General features: G+C 41.9%; 1 protein-coding gene across 2 annotated transcripts in view; it reads right to left on the bottom strand.

The window, feature by feature from the left end:
* LOC109988372 (rho GTPase-activating protein 23) overlaps positions 1-16,126 on the bottom strand; it is a 71,496-nt gene that overhangs the window by 33,392 nt on the left and 21,978 nt on the right. The gene's annotated exons all lie outside the window — the stretch shown is intronic.

The raw sequence follows: 16,126 nt of genomic DNA, 5'->3' as shown, positions 1-16,126 counted from the left end.
ACATTTATTTTAATCTTCAGGATATTTATCAAAATGATCAAATGTCCCATTAAAATATACTGACATGGCAGTCCCACGCAAACATTAAGTATCAGGCCTTTATCGTACGGTTTAAACGCACACACTGTAAAAAAAAAAAAAATAAAAAAAAAAAGTCTGTGACAGAGAAAGGAAATATTACCACCAAACTGTCAGCTGGCAAAAATGTGTGTGCGCATCTTAAATGTGAATGCCAGACTTTGTGTGCGTGCGGTTGTGTGCGCACGTGTCTCTGCTCCTCTGGCCGTCCACAGCAGCAGCTCTAGCTGTGCTGTCACCCCCTCAGCACTCTTTTCATTGACACCTGAGAGCGGCTGAAACGACAGAAAGACAGCGAGAGACGGGAAGAATGGAGCTGAAGAGGGAGAAGTGGGATGCAGAGATGCTAAAAGAGGCTGACGTTCGTGCAAACATCATCCAGCAGCCTCTGCATCTCCCCTCTCATGCCCTCCTCTGCCCTCTACTTCCTTTCCTTTACTCATACTTTATTTCCCTTTTCATTGTTCATATTCTCTTCTTTTACACTCGTAACCTTTCCTTTATTTTTGCAGGCGTCTTCAGTTTTCCTTGATCGTATGACACTGTTTTCTGACTGCGAGGACTCATAATCATGGAGGAGTAAGGCCAGAACAAAAATAACGCAGTGTGATGAGTGAGTCAGAGGAGAGTGTGCATCTGTTCTGCCCTGATTCTTTGTGCGTCGGCACAGTTAGGACGGCTCTGGAGCTCAGGGCGAGAGTGTGAGGGTGAGCGACCACATGATGGCCCTGAGGAGGGACGCTGCTCTGCGACTGTCTGACTCTCTGCTCACTTCATTCAGTGTTTTACAAACACAAATCACATAATAGCAAAGCGCAAACACACTTACACGGTTGGTAAATATTCAAATTAATGAACTTTAACTTGACCTCAAAATGTTGGAACGCATTAACAGTTAAAAAACAAGAAGCTGCAAAACTGCAGACACGCCTAAAATACTTTGGCTTCATGTCCTCTTTAAAGGGATAGAGAGTGTTTATTAATTACACAGTAGAATTATATTTATATACAGACTTAAGTTCTCTCTTACATGTTTTAATGGGGGGCGCTGGATTAGCTCTTTGGTAGATCAGGTAGACCAGATACAAAGTTGTTCCAAACCTGAGACTGTTAGCACGTAAACAGCTGCATTATGTTTTCAGACTCCTCCCCTTGTGTATAAAAGCTGTTTTAGTCAAGGACTAGAGAAGAAGAAGAACATACTCACTGATTATTTGGATATCGCGTCAGCGCTTTTAGATCACAGTCATTCTGTGTCAATTTGAATACAATGTGAAGCTACAAGCTAACTAAAGAGCGCTAACATTAGCCCGCTAACACAACAATGCAGGACACAGGCGACTGCAGCTCGAGCAAAGGACAATCTGAGTGTGCTTAATTATGGAGTGCTCAATTTTATAACTCCTTCATGCAAATGCAGGTGGAGTGGGGTTAGAGGTGTGTCTCTGGAGGAGAGCGGAGGCTTCAGTATGGAGGAGGCGTGGCCTAACAGCAGTTTGTTTTGGTTTCACGCTGGTGCTCAAGGGCGACATCTACTGGATCAAATAGGCGTTCATTCTTCCTTTAAATGGATTAATTGATTATCTACAGATTGGAATTGATCTCTTCACTACAATGAAGAGTGTTCATCAGACTTAAAGAGGCAGAAACTAAATATCAGAGGAAAATTGTTCACATAGACAGAAAGCATTACGTTGACTTCCCTCACCAAAAATGGCGTGTTTCTCTGTTTGTGAACTTACTCATCCTTTGCTAACTTAACCACTGTAGCAAAGTGAGTTGTAAACTTGTCAATGTTCTGCAGCTGAGGTCAAGTTAAAGTTTAGAGAGAACGAGGAGCTACCGAGAGGACGAGAGAGCGAGTGAGGAGAAGACACGAGTGAGGTAAATAAAGAGCTGTCAGAGAGAATCTCAGTCTGAGAGGAGGAAACAGAGAGAGGGAGAGAGAGAGAGAGAGAGAGAGAGAGAGAGAGAGAGACAGAGACAGAGACAGAGAGAGAGAGAGATAGACAGAGAGAGAGAGACAGAGACAGAGAGAGGGAGAGATAGACAGAGAGAGAGAGAGAGGGGACAGGGACGAGTGAACCAGACAGCACGTAAGATTAGAGCTAGAAACAGAGATAGAGAGAGAAAGAGAAGCCCTGTAGGACAGAGAGGGGAGACAAATCATGTCAGATGAACTAGGACCAAGTGTGAAAACAGCAAAGTGTAAGTGCTGTGCTAAGCAATGCTTGGTCACTAGGGGGCAGAAGAAAACTAAACAACCTCTGAGGAACCTCGCACAGCACACGTCTGACATTCAATATAAATTAATTAACAACTTAAAGGCTTTATATGCGATTTTCCACACTTAAATGTAGCAGAAATCAAGTTTATCCTCTGAAAATAACTGTGAGTCATGACTGTCTATAATGAGTGTGGCACCCGAGTCCGACTGTCTGCGATGCTTTCCGAGCCATAGCTAGACTTTGTTTACATCGACGGCTCGACCCCTCGCGTACAAAAGTTGTTTAATTGAGGGACTAGAGATTTTACAGTGTTGTGTAGAGCCCGACTGATTAATCAGCAAGCCGATAATATCAGCTGATATCCAGTGACTATCGGTATCGGCTAAATTTATGACAGATAATATATGGATTTATACACCAGTTACGTTGCATTTCATATTAATTTCACTACTTTCATTATTACTAGCAGTTCTCTGTCCCCAACAGAGTGTGCATTATGAATTACAACCAGCATTATCACCCTCCAGACTGTCAAGCGGTGATGCACGTGCATGCGCGGTTACTTTCCAGTTGAGTGACCATGTTATCTTTTCCACAAGCGTTTGATAACTGCATTTGATGGATTAATGCAATTAAAGTGTAACTCTATATCTATCTCTACAGATGGAAGACAGATCTAAGAAAGATATCAGCTGATATATTGGGAGTAGCTTTTTTTTCAAAATATTGATATTGGTATCGGCCCCATATCGGTATTAGTTATGTGATTAAAAAGGTTGTGGGAAAAGTAAAGGTAGAAAAATAGGGTGGGGAAAAAACAGATAAACCACAAAAAAATTTAAAATATAAAATAATAACATAAAGTACAATGAAGATATATGCAGGACTCAACTTTAAAAATCTAAAGTAGTTTTCAGAGAGCTTTTTCTTCCCAACAAGAGTGAAAAAAGCTGAATATTTGTTGTTCACTCGTGATAATTTAACATTGTCACATTTAATAATGCTCTCTCTCTCTTTCAGTGTGAGAAAGCTTCACGTGCATTTAAACTGACGACAGTTAGAGAGACAAAGAGAGACGGGCTGAATGGAGGGATAAAGAGGTGATGACAGCACTAAACTCACTCACACAGCAGCAATGGACGCACAAAAGAGACGCTGCAGCCACACAACAAAACCACACGAGGGACAGATCAGAAATCCCAGCATGCAGCACAAGAGCTGCTGCACACATACACGCACGCACGCGCACGCACGCACGCACGCACGCACGCACGCACGCACGCACACACACACACACACACTGGGAAAGCTCCTCAAAAATGCAACAATCAAAACTACAGTTTGTGTGTTTGAAAAGTGAACGTGATGGCTGATATTGGTTCTTATTGACACAAATACATGCATTCACTTTGTTCAACGTTAAATGTTTTTAATGTGTGTGTCACAGGAAATATTTACATCCAGGAATTCACAACTTTGTTCCTACTTCTTATCAAACGAGGACACTTCAAAAGCAGCCATCGGCTCTCAGATGAACAATTAATTGGAGATGTGAGCAACTTTATATCTACTTAACGACAACAATTAATATTAAAGGTATATGTAGCATTTAGCAGAGAGAATTCCCATGATTCCCCGCCAGCCTCAACGTCATCTCTTCTTATTGTTTTGATTGAGAGCCCCCTGACGCAGACTTTACATAATTTATATAACGCTAAAAAGGACCAAAATAAGCAAAGCATATTAAGGTCATAATTCATGTTCAACAACTTCTTCAATTACTGTCAACAAGTTAATAGGAGGGCAAACTCTTAGTTAATGACCTGTTAGCTATGCACCAGGGTCATGTAGATTAAGGTACTAATAAGGGTTTGCTAATAACTAATAAGTAGCCAGTATACTAATAATTAACATGATAATAAGCAGCTAGTTAATGGTGAACATTGTGGCCTTCATTTAAAGTGTTACCCTGTATTTATTTTTAAAGCTTTGGTAATTTTTGATACTATCAAGCATTTGAATAATCAAGATCGTACCTCAGCAAATGATAACAGTAGTGATGTGATGTATTTAGATTGTACTTAACATCAAGTTAAAGATAAAACAAACTGGGATGCAGCAGGTGATCATTTCTTCACAGAGACTAAAATAAACCAACACCCTGCAGAGCCCAGAGAGCTAAGAGAATAATTCAATGATTCCCCTGTACAACCACCAGGGGGCAGCACTGCATTACAAACAGTAATACCTCAGCCACATTAAACTGCAGAGAAGCCTCATTCAAACAGTGAATCTGGGCAACAAATGTGTTTGTTGAAAGGAAATGATATCACATTTTTTAATGCCTTTGTTAATCTATCGCTTCATTTAATCATTTTATTGCTCTTAATCTGTTCTTTCCATTCCTACTCCGTCCTCTTCTCTTTTAGTCTTCTGTCCTTTGTTGCTCTTTTATACTTCTTTAACTTTTACGCTTCTTCTTTATCTTCATTTAGTTTTTAGTGCCCGGGATGTGATGTCGTCCTCCTCCTCCTCTTCAATCTTCTATTATTGTCATCATCTTGTTGACTAATTAATCTTTTGTCTAATTTTCTTTGATTGTATTGCTTTATAGCTTTTGAGACCTTCCTGTTCTGTCTTTCTTATTCCTGTTGTTTGCATTTATTTTTAAAAAACAGGAAGGTCGGGGGTTCGATCCCCAGCTCCTGCAGCCACATTAACCCCAAGTTGCTCCCACTGCTTCTTCTGAGGTGTATGAATGTGTATGAATGGGATTAGTTAATTCTGATGGACTCACTACATAGCAGCCTCTACCATCAGTGTGTGAATGTGTATTTGTGAGTTTTCTATTGCTTTCAATCTTTTGCCTCTCAAAAACTGAAGCTCGATTTGATCCCATGACTTTAAAAAATGTAAAGTTCTTGATATGTTTATTGTGACGTCTCACAGTTTAACACTTTACTCCTTTTATCCAGAAACATCCCGTCATCCAGTAACCACAAACAAACCTCATGTTATAAAATATATCCGCACATTCCTGTTAGCAGGGAGACAGTAATAAACTCCTTTCAGCAGCTGCACTGATGTGTCAGTGTGTACAATAATGTATGTTAATGTGTGAACACGTTCGTAAAACGAGGTCACATTAGAGACATGAACGAGTTGAAAATGAGAACAAAATCACTTGTAATATCTCTCATGAAGGCAGAGAAAAATAATTGACCTATTTTTAGTCAACTGTGAAACTAAAGCTAAAAATAACCACAAAGTCTTTTTTATGTGTTTCTTTGGTGAAGCCGCTCTGAATGACCGCCATCTAAACCGTTACACACAAACAGAGAGAACATTTCCTCCTGAGGAGCAACGTGAGCAGACTGTCTGCTCACACCATTACAGAGATGTCTGATAGAGACTCAATACGATCTCATTATTCTTGATTAAGAAAAATGTTAATTCAAACGTCGTGGACACTGAAGCTTCAGTGTTTAGCCAGCTCTACATCGGTCTGTAAACCTTTCTGCGTTCTAACCTCTCTCCATTTTTCAAAAGCATCTCCAATATTGATCCTAGTTTGAGCACATTTCTGCTCGTGGAGCTTATTAGAAACATGCAGAGGCTTTTTAGGTCGGGTACAATCAATTCTATCTGAACCACTTCTCTTGCCCGCTTCCATCGCTGCAACACCTGTTGGTTTGACCTGATAACTGGTCTTGTATCTGGCAAACAGAGGGGCGTCCAAAACAGCCGTGTGGGGGTGCCTTAAATCCAGAGCATTTAGGACCAGACTCTAAACTTAGAAGGAGGAGATACTGGCTGCTGCATTGCACTCCAACATAGCATTTTGTAAAGATATGTCTTTCCAGCTCGTCTCAGCTCCTCCTGCAGACTGTTCCACCGTCTCGGAGCGTGACGGCTGAGACTGCGTCACCAATTGTTTTTGTTTTACTCTGTTGAACAACTAAAAGAGTACAGCCGGTTGACTAAAGGAATCTCTGACAATCTGGTGCAAGGCCTTATAAACTTACAGGGTTCAACAGTTCTGGAAGTACAAATCCCTTTCACTTTCTCCATAGCGGTTATGACCATTAGCCATAATGTCTTATCCATCTGAGGTAGACTGACCTCGAGTCACCTGAGTGTGAAGTGATGGTTTATGGTCCTGTAGTAGACACAAGTTTGTATGATATCAACCTCTTTTTAAGAAAAACATGGTTTATTCACGATATCAGGGTTAGGGTTAGGGTCACCTGTCTGACAGGGAAAACTTCTCGCTGTGAGGTGACATGTGAAGAAGCAACTTTGGACATTTTCGGGCTAGTCTGTCCTGAAATGTTCTAATCATTTTAAGGAGTGCATGAATGAAAACAGCTTCCCGATGAAAAAGACAACAACTCTTGTTGACAGCAGTCAATGATACAGGACTTGGATGTTCCGTAAACACGGACACATCCACAGATCCTTCGTTGTTGGACCCTGAGAACAGACCAGCCTCCTCAGCAGACACTGAGTCTTCACTGTGGACTCAAACTGACCACAAACCAGCCTGAGCAGAACAACACCATTGTTCTCCATCACACAGTGGCTCTGTGTGTCTACAGGAGGCATTGCACTAAACACTTTGGGTGTTTGTGTTACAAAGAACGCAGCAGCACTAAGAGAGAGGAAGGAAACACAACACTGACAGACACGTCGACAACAAGGCTTCAGTTACTCAACGTATTCAGATCTAATTTATAGGAAGGTTTGATGTTTGACCATGCAGTGAATTCTTAAGATGAGAGAACAGACCTTTGGAATCCTTCCAGGATTTATGCGACTTCTTCTATGATTTTTACACCTGTTTTGCTGAGATGTTGAGATGTTTTGAGGCTTTTTAATGTGTGTATCAAATAACACACATCCACGAGGCAGGCCTGAAACACTCCAATAAAGCCATCTATTGGCTGAGCGAGCTTTTTGTCTTTTGACATCACTTCCAGTCAACTTGTGTATCAAGACGTTAAATAAAAACTCTCTCCAATGAAGGCACAAAAAGCCCCAAAATCTTAAAATCTCTAGCACTCTGCTGGAGCAACGTCATGCACTCCAACATTTCTACATTGTAAATACTACGATTTGATATCAGCGCATATTTGAATCGTAAAAGCATATCAGATAAATCTGAGTGAGGTCAGTTTTTGCTCATTAATGTCAGCCGACTGAACACTACATCAAAGAGAGAGCGAGGAGGTCTGACGAGAGAGGAGGAATACAACAAAAATAAACATCAGCTGTCTGTGAGCACCAGACAAGAGTCCACCAAGAGGAGGTCAAAGGTCACTGAAGAGGAGAAAGATCAAGGAGTACATAAACATCTGACATCAGAGAGAGAGAGAGAGAGAGAGAGAGAGAGAGAGATCTACGTCTGATGCCAAAGCTTTTTGAAAGCTTTATTGCATAACAGCGTGATGTGAATTATTAAAGTGACACCTTCCTTTTTCAAATCTCTAAATAATAAAAGCATCAACATCGGTTTAAAGACGTTCTTCATGCCAGTGGGCCGTACGCGAGCACAAAGATGAACAAATTGATCCCGTTGCGATCGTAATTCCTGTTGGCAGAAGGATCATCTCTGAAGCTACACTTCACCTCCTTTGTTTTGAATCTGGTTAGCCGCATTAGCTGCTTAGCCTCTCATTGACCTGGCAAGTTTGACAAGCACTCGGTCTATTTTAGGATTGGCGTTTTGCTCGGAAACATGTGGGAATGATGAAACGAGGGGTTAGCAGACGGCGCTTCTGTCTTTCATGTTGCTCATTCGAGAAGCAAACGCCTTCAGCAGTCACATCTTCTCTCTGCATGAAGCTTCATCACAGAGTTTTACTACTGAAAACAGACTTTTGAAGATTACACACCAGCAGTCTATCCTATTTCAACACAGTCATTTTATCAGAAGTGTAGACGATCAACCTGATTGAGTTTTTCTACGCTCATCTCCAATTCCTCTTTGTAGTGGGGGGTTGGCAGGATGAAATCTGTTCTGTTTTACAAAGGTTGTGACATTTGTAAACTTGAGATTGTATAGTGTTTTTCTAGTCTTCTGACTACTCAAAGCACTTTTACTCCGCATTTCAAACCTACACATTCACACACTGACGGCAGAAAGATTGCTATGTTAAGTGTCCAGCATGAGAAGTAACTCATCCCATTCATACACAATTCATACTCCGCTTAAGAAGCAGCAGGGGGACTTGAGGTTAAGTGTCTTGCCAAGGACACATCGGACATGTTGCTTCAGGAGCTGGGGATCGAACCCTTGACCTTCCAGTTGAGAGACAACCAACTCTACCATACTCTGCCACAGCCGCCCCCAACTGAAGATCTTTGAGAAGAGGCTATTATTCTATTTTTTTTTTGCTTGTATTGCAATTTGTGCTCTCCTCCAAATGGAGTCAGAGATCTGTCAAACGTAACTAATGCATGTATCAATTCTGAGCCACTGAGCCTGTTCCTTTTGACAACTTCACCTCAGCAAGGCTACAAGAGTCAGTCCACAAATCTGATAGGATAAGGTAAACACACCAACTTTCTCACACTTTTTGTGTTAAGGAATTGGCAGTTTTCACTTCCTTGATGGCTTAGTCCCACAACAAACAATGAAACTAAAATCTCTTGTAAAGCAAACTGTCTGCATTAAAGCTGTCAAAAGTCAAAAGTTGATTCCACTAATTTACAACTTCCGTTATTTTAATGATCATTACCTAAGCTATAAACAAAAATAAAGATCTTAAGAAATACTTTAACCAGAAGCTTCTGCATGTGAAAGGGTTTAACACTGGGATAACGATATGAAGCGCAACAAATAAACAAAGAATAAATATGTGTATATTGGCTTCTGGTTAACGGTGCAGGCATGCTTCATACCCCAGCTTGCTTTAATGCATCATGATCATCATCATGAGACCGTCAGTGAGGTCTCAGGGCTGCTGTGATACCTGATCCTGATAGCAAAGCACAGCAGCTGGGAGCCCAGATGGGACCAGACCTCTCCCCAAGAGGGATCCAGCTGGAGCTTTCTGGATTGGTAGGGTAAAAGGGGGGGGGGGGGGGGGGGGGGGGGGGGGGGGTAAGTACAGATATCCACACACACACACACACACACACACACACACACACACACACACACACACACACACACACACACACACACACACACACACACACACTCACATATATAGACACATGGGCTTCAGAGTTGACAGCAGCTGTAATTGACTGCACCTGATACCTCCGGAGCTCTGCTGGCCCTGATTTCACTCCTTCTGCTTTTATCTTCTTCCTGTTTTAGGAATGTGAGTCCATGACGCCAACCAGTCATCGCTTCAAGACATTAGATGCTTCTTTGTTGCACATTTAGGATGTAGTAAAAATTCTAATGTGTTTTTTCAGGAAATCTCAACACGGATTGGCTTCCACTCACAGAATCAATCATACATTTGGAACAGCTTGTTAGCTGCACTTGCATGCAGATATCTGTCTTTAGAGATCATTCAACCGTTGTCAGATTGCCGCAGGGTTATAGAGTGTTCTGTTCAGCCTGTACAAAAGTCTTCTGATACTTCACAGGTTAAATTAGAACTACTACAAGCTACAAACGGAAACCTGAACACTTCACAAACTAAAATCCCCAGAACAGATTCTAAGAATGGAAGGTGCATAGAGTATGCTAAAATTAGCCAAAACTATCAGGCTAGGTGTGAAGTCCTCAACCACTAAGTGCCAATTTCTACATAGTCTGTCAGTGCCGCGCAGTACAGCTCCACTCCCTGCCACTCTAGTCAATGCTCCTGTTTCCAAAGCAAGCACCGCAGTCCGTCTCCTGAGTGTGCCACTACGCTCTGCTCCGTTGTAAATATCCTCCGCCGTGTCTATTTTATACAGATCAGGCTGCAAACACGCATCAAGCTGGACAGATTGTCCCAGACAGGAAGTCGGACAAGGAAACGCAAAAGAGCATCCCGTCAATTTCAAAATAAAACACAATACAGGGACCCACAATAGAATTATCCATCACTTTACCGACATTACGTCAAAACCGACACCAAACAAACAACAAATCAACCTCAGAAAGACAAAGCAACATGTTGCCCAGTGGGGCAGGACGCACGCTGTCCTACGGAGCAAAACCTGACGGAACGCGGCGCGCAATATTTTGTTATAAAAAAAATAACAGGAAATTGTTTTATGCCTATTTTTGACGACGTGATATCGGAACAGGTATTGTTTGTTTTTTTACTAATAAACGTATCCAAGTTAAAGATTCTGGTATTGTGTCAAACCTCATTAACAGCATATACAGAACACTCGTCATAGTTGGGAATTGTTTTGCGAATACTGTATTGATTTCAGGGACCCCAAATCAGCGCTCATTATTCACATCAATTTTGGATTTCAAAGTCAGGGCTACACAGTTTTCAAGCTGCACCTTCCAACTGTTTATCCTCTTGTCCTCAGACACACATCATTCCTGTCCTGCTCTGTAATCACCAACACTCTTTCATTGACACATTCCTGAACAGCCCACCTGTTAAAGTAGAATGGTCCTGTGTGTGCAAAGTTACAACCCCCAACTCTGTGTCTCACACACACACACACACACACACACACACACACACACACACACACACACACACACACCACACACACACACACACACACACACACACACACACACACACACACACACACACACACACACACACACACACACACACACACACACACACACACCTTTCCGTTTATGTGGGAACCATCAGCATTAAACAAGGTCGTTCTGGCCTCATGTCCAACCTTTCGACCTTGACCCACACAGCATCTCCCCACATCATTCCTCCCTTTCAAACACACACACACACTAATGGAGTACACACAGTTTAACAGAGCTCCATTGTAGCCCATTTCGCAGCAAGTCTCTGCCTGTCCGACCCCCCCCCCCCCCCCGACCACTACACACATGACACACCCCCCTCCCCTTTTCTGCCATACAGTACAGAGCCGAGCATCCACGTTTAAAAAACAGCACAACACGATGACTGTTCCTCATCTGCAACAGACAACTTGGTAACACACACATCAGAGATCCCAGCATGCAGCACAAGAGCTGCTGCACACATACACGCACGCACGCACGCACACACACACACACACACACACACACACACACACACACACACACACACACACACACACACACACACACACACACACACACACACACACACACACACACACACACACACACACACACACACACACACACACACACACCCTGCTTATTGAGAAGGGGTTTGTTTGTGTAGTCAGGAGTCTTCATTATTCTAAAAGGGCAAAGTCACTCAGTGACATTGATTCTTCAGATTTCATTTCTCCTGAAAGAGCTGAACTTCTTCCATTAGCTCATACTTTCATTGTTACTTTTCTCTAAACTGTCCATATGAATAACGTGCAGCATGCAGGAACATAATACACGTATTTGTTTCTTCCAGGAGCTTTAGATGATTATGCTGTTCAGGATTCCCCATCCCAGTGTGCACTGACTGAGAGTTAGCAGGAAACAACAGTGGCACACTCTGTAGTTTGGTCATCATCTCCAGCTGCAGAGTGTGAAGCTCATCACTTTCATGGTGGAAATTATTACAAACAAGATATGAATACAGAATATGGATGTAACGATTCACTCAACTCACGATACGATTCACGATACGGTTTATTTTACAAAATGAGACTGTAGACAAATGATGACTGAAACAGATTCCTGCAGGGGCTGCTAACCTGCTTGTCAGTGTGGTTCCACACCTCAGATTTGGTGAGTCCTCAATTTCCAAAATCTCGCTCTACAGCTGCCAACCGCCTCTGCTCTACAGCTGCTGACGCTCACCATTTCATTGAGACTCATTTTTCAGAGTACGTGAATCTTGACACCTTTGAATCGATTTATCACGATTTTACAATGAATCTTTACTTCCCTAATACAGAATGAATAAAGCTTCACTGATCACTGTCTTGATTGTACTTCTACATCCCAATATGTAACCAAACCTAGCAATCAGTCAGCATGAGACAACTGCATCAACACTCAGCTCTAATGTGCTCTCCTCCCCTCTCTCCATGATAAGCTCTCTGGATCGTCTGAGTGCTCTTTTATGGAGCTATTTAGACTCCATGCATTATGAGGGCGCGTACAGCATCTTAAACCGCCTCCGAGGCTGCTCTAAGAGTCAGCTGTAGCATTCCCTACAAACAATAAATCAAGGACCAATCAAGTGAAGAGCCTCACATGCCGACATTACTGCTGCATAATGAGAACGCTTGATAAATGCACGTGAAAGGGAGAACTTTGTCCACCGAGAGGCTGAGTGTGCCGTACGCACAGTCCACTTCATGCAGAATAACAAACATGCTTTTTTAGAACATCCCGGAAAAGCTGCTTTGTTCCTCGAGTGAAGATGTGAAGTTAAAGCTGTACAAAAGTGATCGCCCTGCACTGCACCTACCGCCCGAGCTCAGGGCAGCATTTAGCAGCCTGATACAGGACATATAAGGAGAGAGGAGCCTGCTCCACTGAACACACAGAATCTGATGGGGGGGGGGGGGGGCTTAGATAACAAAGACATTTAGAAATAACAAAAAAAAGAATGATTCAGATACATACTGAAGCTGATTCTATCTATCCTTGTTTAGAGACAGTTTTTATTCAACATTGTGTCTTTAAAACAAATAACACAGATGTATGACGGTAACTGTCGGAGGGGGTGCGGGGGGAGGGGGGGGGTGAGCAGAGGGGCTAAATTAGGATTTGTTTTGTGGTGGGTGCTCTGTGGTTTGTGGGTTTCCATGGGTGCACTTTGGGTGTGTGTGTGTGAGACGTGAGTGTGTGTGTGTGTGTGTGTGTGTGTGTAGACTACTAAATGTGATTTATTATATTTGACAAACTGTAAATAAAATATAACAATGTGACACCACCCTGTGCTCTGAATGTGCTAAAAAGTAAATCTAGACACTGTTGGCAGCGCACAGAGCTGAAGACTATAGAGCTCTAAGGTAAGCTTCACAACTTCTGATGTTTGTTGCTTTTGATGAAGTCCTTTTCAAGATTCAAGATCAGTTTAACTCTGATGCCTCTTAATTTTCAACAAAAGTAAATGAGACAGCAAAAACATGTTTTATTTTGGGGTCTTTTAGCTTTTATTAGATAAAACAGCTGAAGAGAGACAGGAAATATTGGGAGGAGAGATGGGGGGGGTGACTTGCAGCGAAGGGTCGAGGTCGGATTAGAACCCACGGCTGCTGTGACGAGGACTTTAGCCTCTGTGCATGGACGCCCCTATATGGATATTTTTTATTTCTGAAATGCTGCTGGGGGCGGCGGTGTCAAGCCAAGTCATAAACACTTTATATGTATTACTTATGAAAGGACTAAATCAGCAAGTAATAAAATGTCTAACAAACCGACACGAACCATATATCAATCAAAGGAGCTCAAAGCTTCCTACTCTTTGTGTCTCTTAATTCTATACTTTAAACTTTAACCTCTGAAAATAAGAACAGACTTTTTCAAAATGCACACCCACTATAATGTTGTTTTCACACATGCACAAAACTCTTGAAATTAATGTTTCCATTTGGAGTTGCATGTGTGAATGCAATCGTCTTAAGTTTTCACCCCATCTTTAGCTAGACTTATTTCTGCCAGCCTCCCTCATAACATTTCTGCATGAAGTCCGGGTGTGGCAATATATGGTTATTAAGAAAACTTAACCACAAGCAAGCGAACAGAGATGATCACATTTATATATCACACAACCTGTGCAATTTTCATGCAGGTTTTTTAAATTGTGCAGTTAGCTACCAGAGGATAATCCCCTTCAGAACAAGTTAAAAGTATAAGTTTCAGTAATTCAGAGCAATTTACATAATTACCCTGCAAGTCTCTGACCTACAGTATACGTACCTGCCTATCAACCTGTCACTCTGACAACTGCTGGGTAGCTTTTTAGGAAACTAACTCACACATCAGAGGGAGACCACGAGAAAGATGGTTCTTTTATTACCTAATTTAGGCGTATGATCTCTACTGCTACAAAGAAAGTATGTTTTAGTGTTTTGATTGGAAATATCAAGATGGATTAAGTGTCAAACTAAACATTGTTGAGGATTTGTATGAAGTAAAAGCGTCCTTGGATGACGAAGAAGAACATAGAGAACTCCTTGCAGACCAAGCCCTGTTAAGGTCGGGAATGCAACTTTTCTTGGAAGACATTTTTTGTAGTTTTAATTGAAATAATATTCACATACTGACAGCAATCTATAAAGAAACACCAGTGTACTTGTTAATGACAGGACTATTATAATTGAAATGTCTCGGGTTTGATACTTAAAAGCTGCATACACCAGCTTTAAAACTTTGTTATTGCAGGTTTATTTTTGCCCCATGAAGTATCAGTACACCGCAGCGCTGACTGGATAATCACAACATCAAAGAATGCAAGCGGCAGATTGTGGAGGTGTTCAGAAAGTGACCATCAAAGATGAGGCTGTTTGTGGAGTTTGTGAAGCAGCTGCCGTACTTTAGTACAATCAGTCTGAGCACTCAGCCGCTCGCCGCAGCCACGGCGGCAGCTGAGGCCCCAGAAACAAGTCGAGCAACATCAACTGTGTGCAACCTCGACTCTCTGGCTGCACTCAACAGCCACCCTCAGGACCCTCTGCACAAGCTTGTAAAAAGACCATCAACATGAAGAGAACAAGATTTATATGAAGGACACGTGAGTCACTGGAAAGAAGACGGTTTTCAGGATGATGACAGAACTGGAGCAACAACATCAAATCCCAAGTGGCAGCAAGATCTCCAGACATGCAGTGCAGTTGTATGACACCACCCAGGACCATTTAGAAACCATAAGGGTAAAACTCTCAGAGACTTCTGATGGGTGGGGGCACTGAAAGCTAAAAGCTTAGTGATGTTTTTCCGTATCAACACACATTTTCTCCCCTCAAACTTCCGACAAACGTAAGCCCTTTTCACACATGCACTCCTGAAGATTTAGTGAAAATTTCACAACAATCTGGACAAAGACATGACGCAAAAGACCCAAGAGACAGATTAAACAGGCATGCCTGCTGCCTGATGGTGATTTTGGACACTGTCTGCCACTTTTTGTGCAGACACAATCAGGAAAGAAAAGTCCCGTAGTTGGGGAGTTGGCTCGTGGCTCTGCTCTCACTGTTCGAGTGTGTGCAGTCGTATGTCAAAAATGTAAAAAAAAACATTCAGGAAAGTCATCTGTAGGGAGCCGCTGATCGAGCCCAAATTGTTTTCCATTTTTGACATTTAAAGCACTTTCATTTTTTCAAACAATCTCAGCTTTAATTTGAAAAAAGTTGACACCATTGATTGCAAGAAAATACTACAGATAAGATAATAATAATGTCCATTATTGACCTGAATAAGAATAATTTTTAACATCATTGACATATAGCAGTTATCTATAGGTTGTAAGGATGTCTGGGATGTAAAGTAAAAATGGACTTATGTTCCATCTATGCTGTTAAAAAATAAAACTTTACATAAAAAGTACGGTTTGGAGTTTCCACAACGATTCTGCAGCACTTACGCAGTCTTAGCATGTTCTGATGATTATCAGAACATAATTGTGTTGTTGACCCATGACCCTGATGCTAAGTGGACCATGAGACAATCCAACAAGCTGTGAATAATATAATAAACACACACACACACACACACACAACTAGCAAAGAAAATAACTAATACGCTCCAGGAC

Source organism: Labrus bergylta, chromosome 21 (assembly GCF_963930695.1).
Source record: "Labrus bergylta chromosome 21, fLabBer1.1, whole genome shotgun sequence".
NCBI classification, from domain to species: domain Eukaryota; kingdom Metazoa; phylum Chordata; class Actinopteri; order Labriformes; family Labridae; genus Labrus; species Labrus bergylta.
This window is presented reverse-complemented; position numbering and strand designations above follow the sequence as displayed.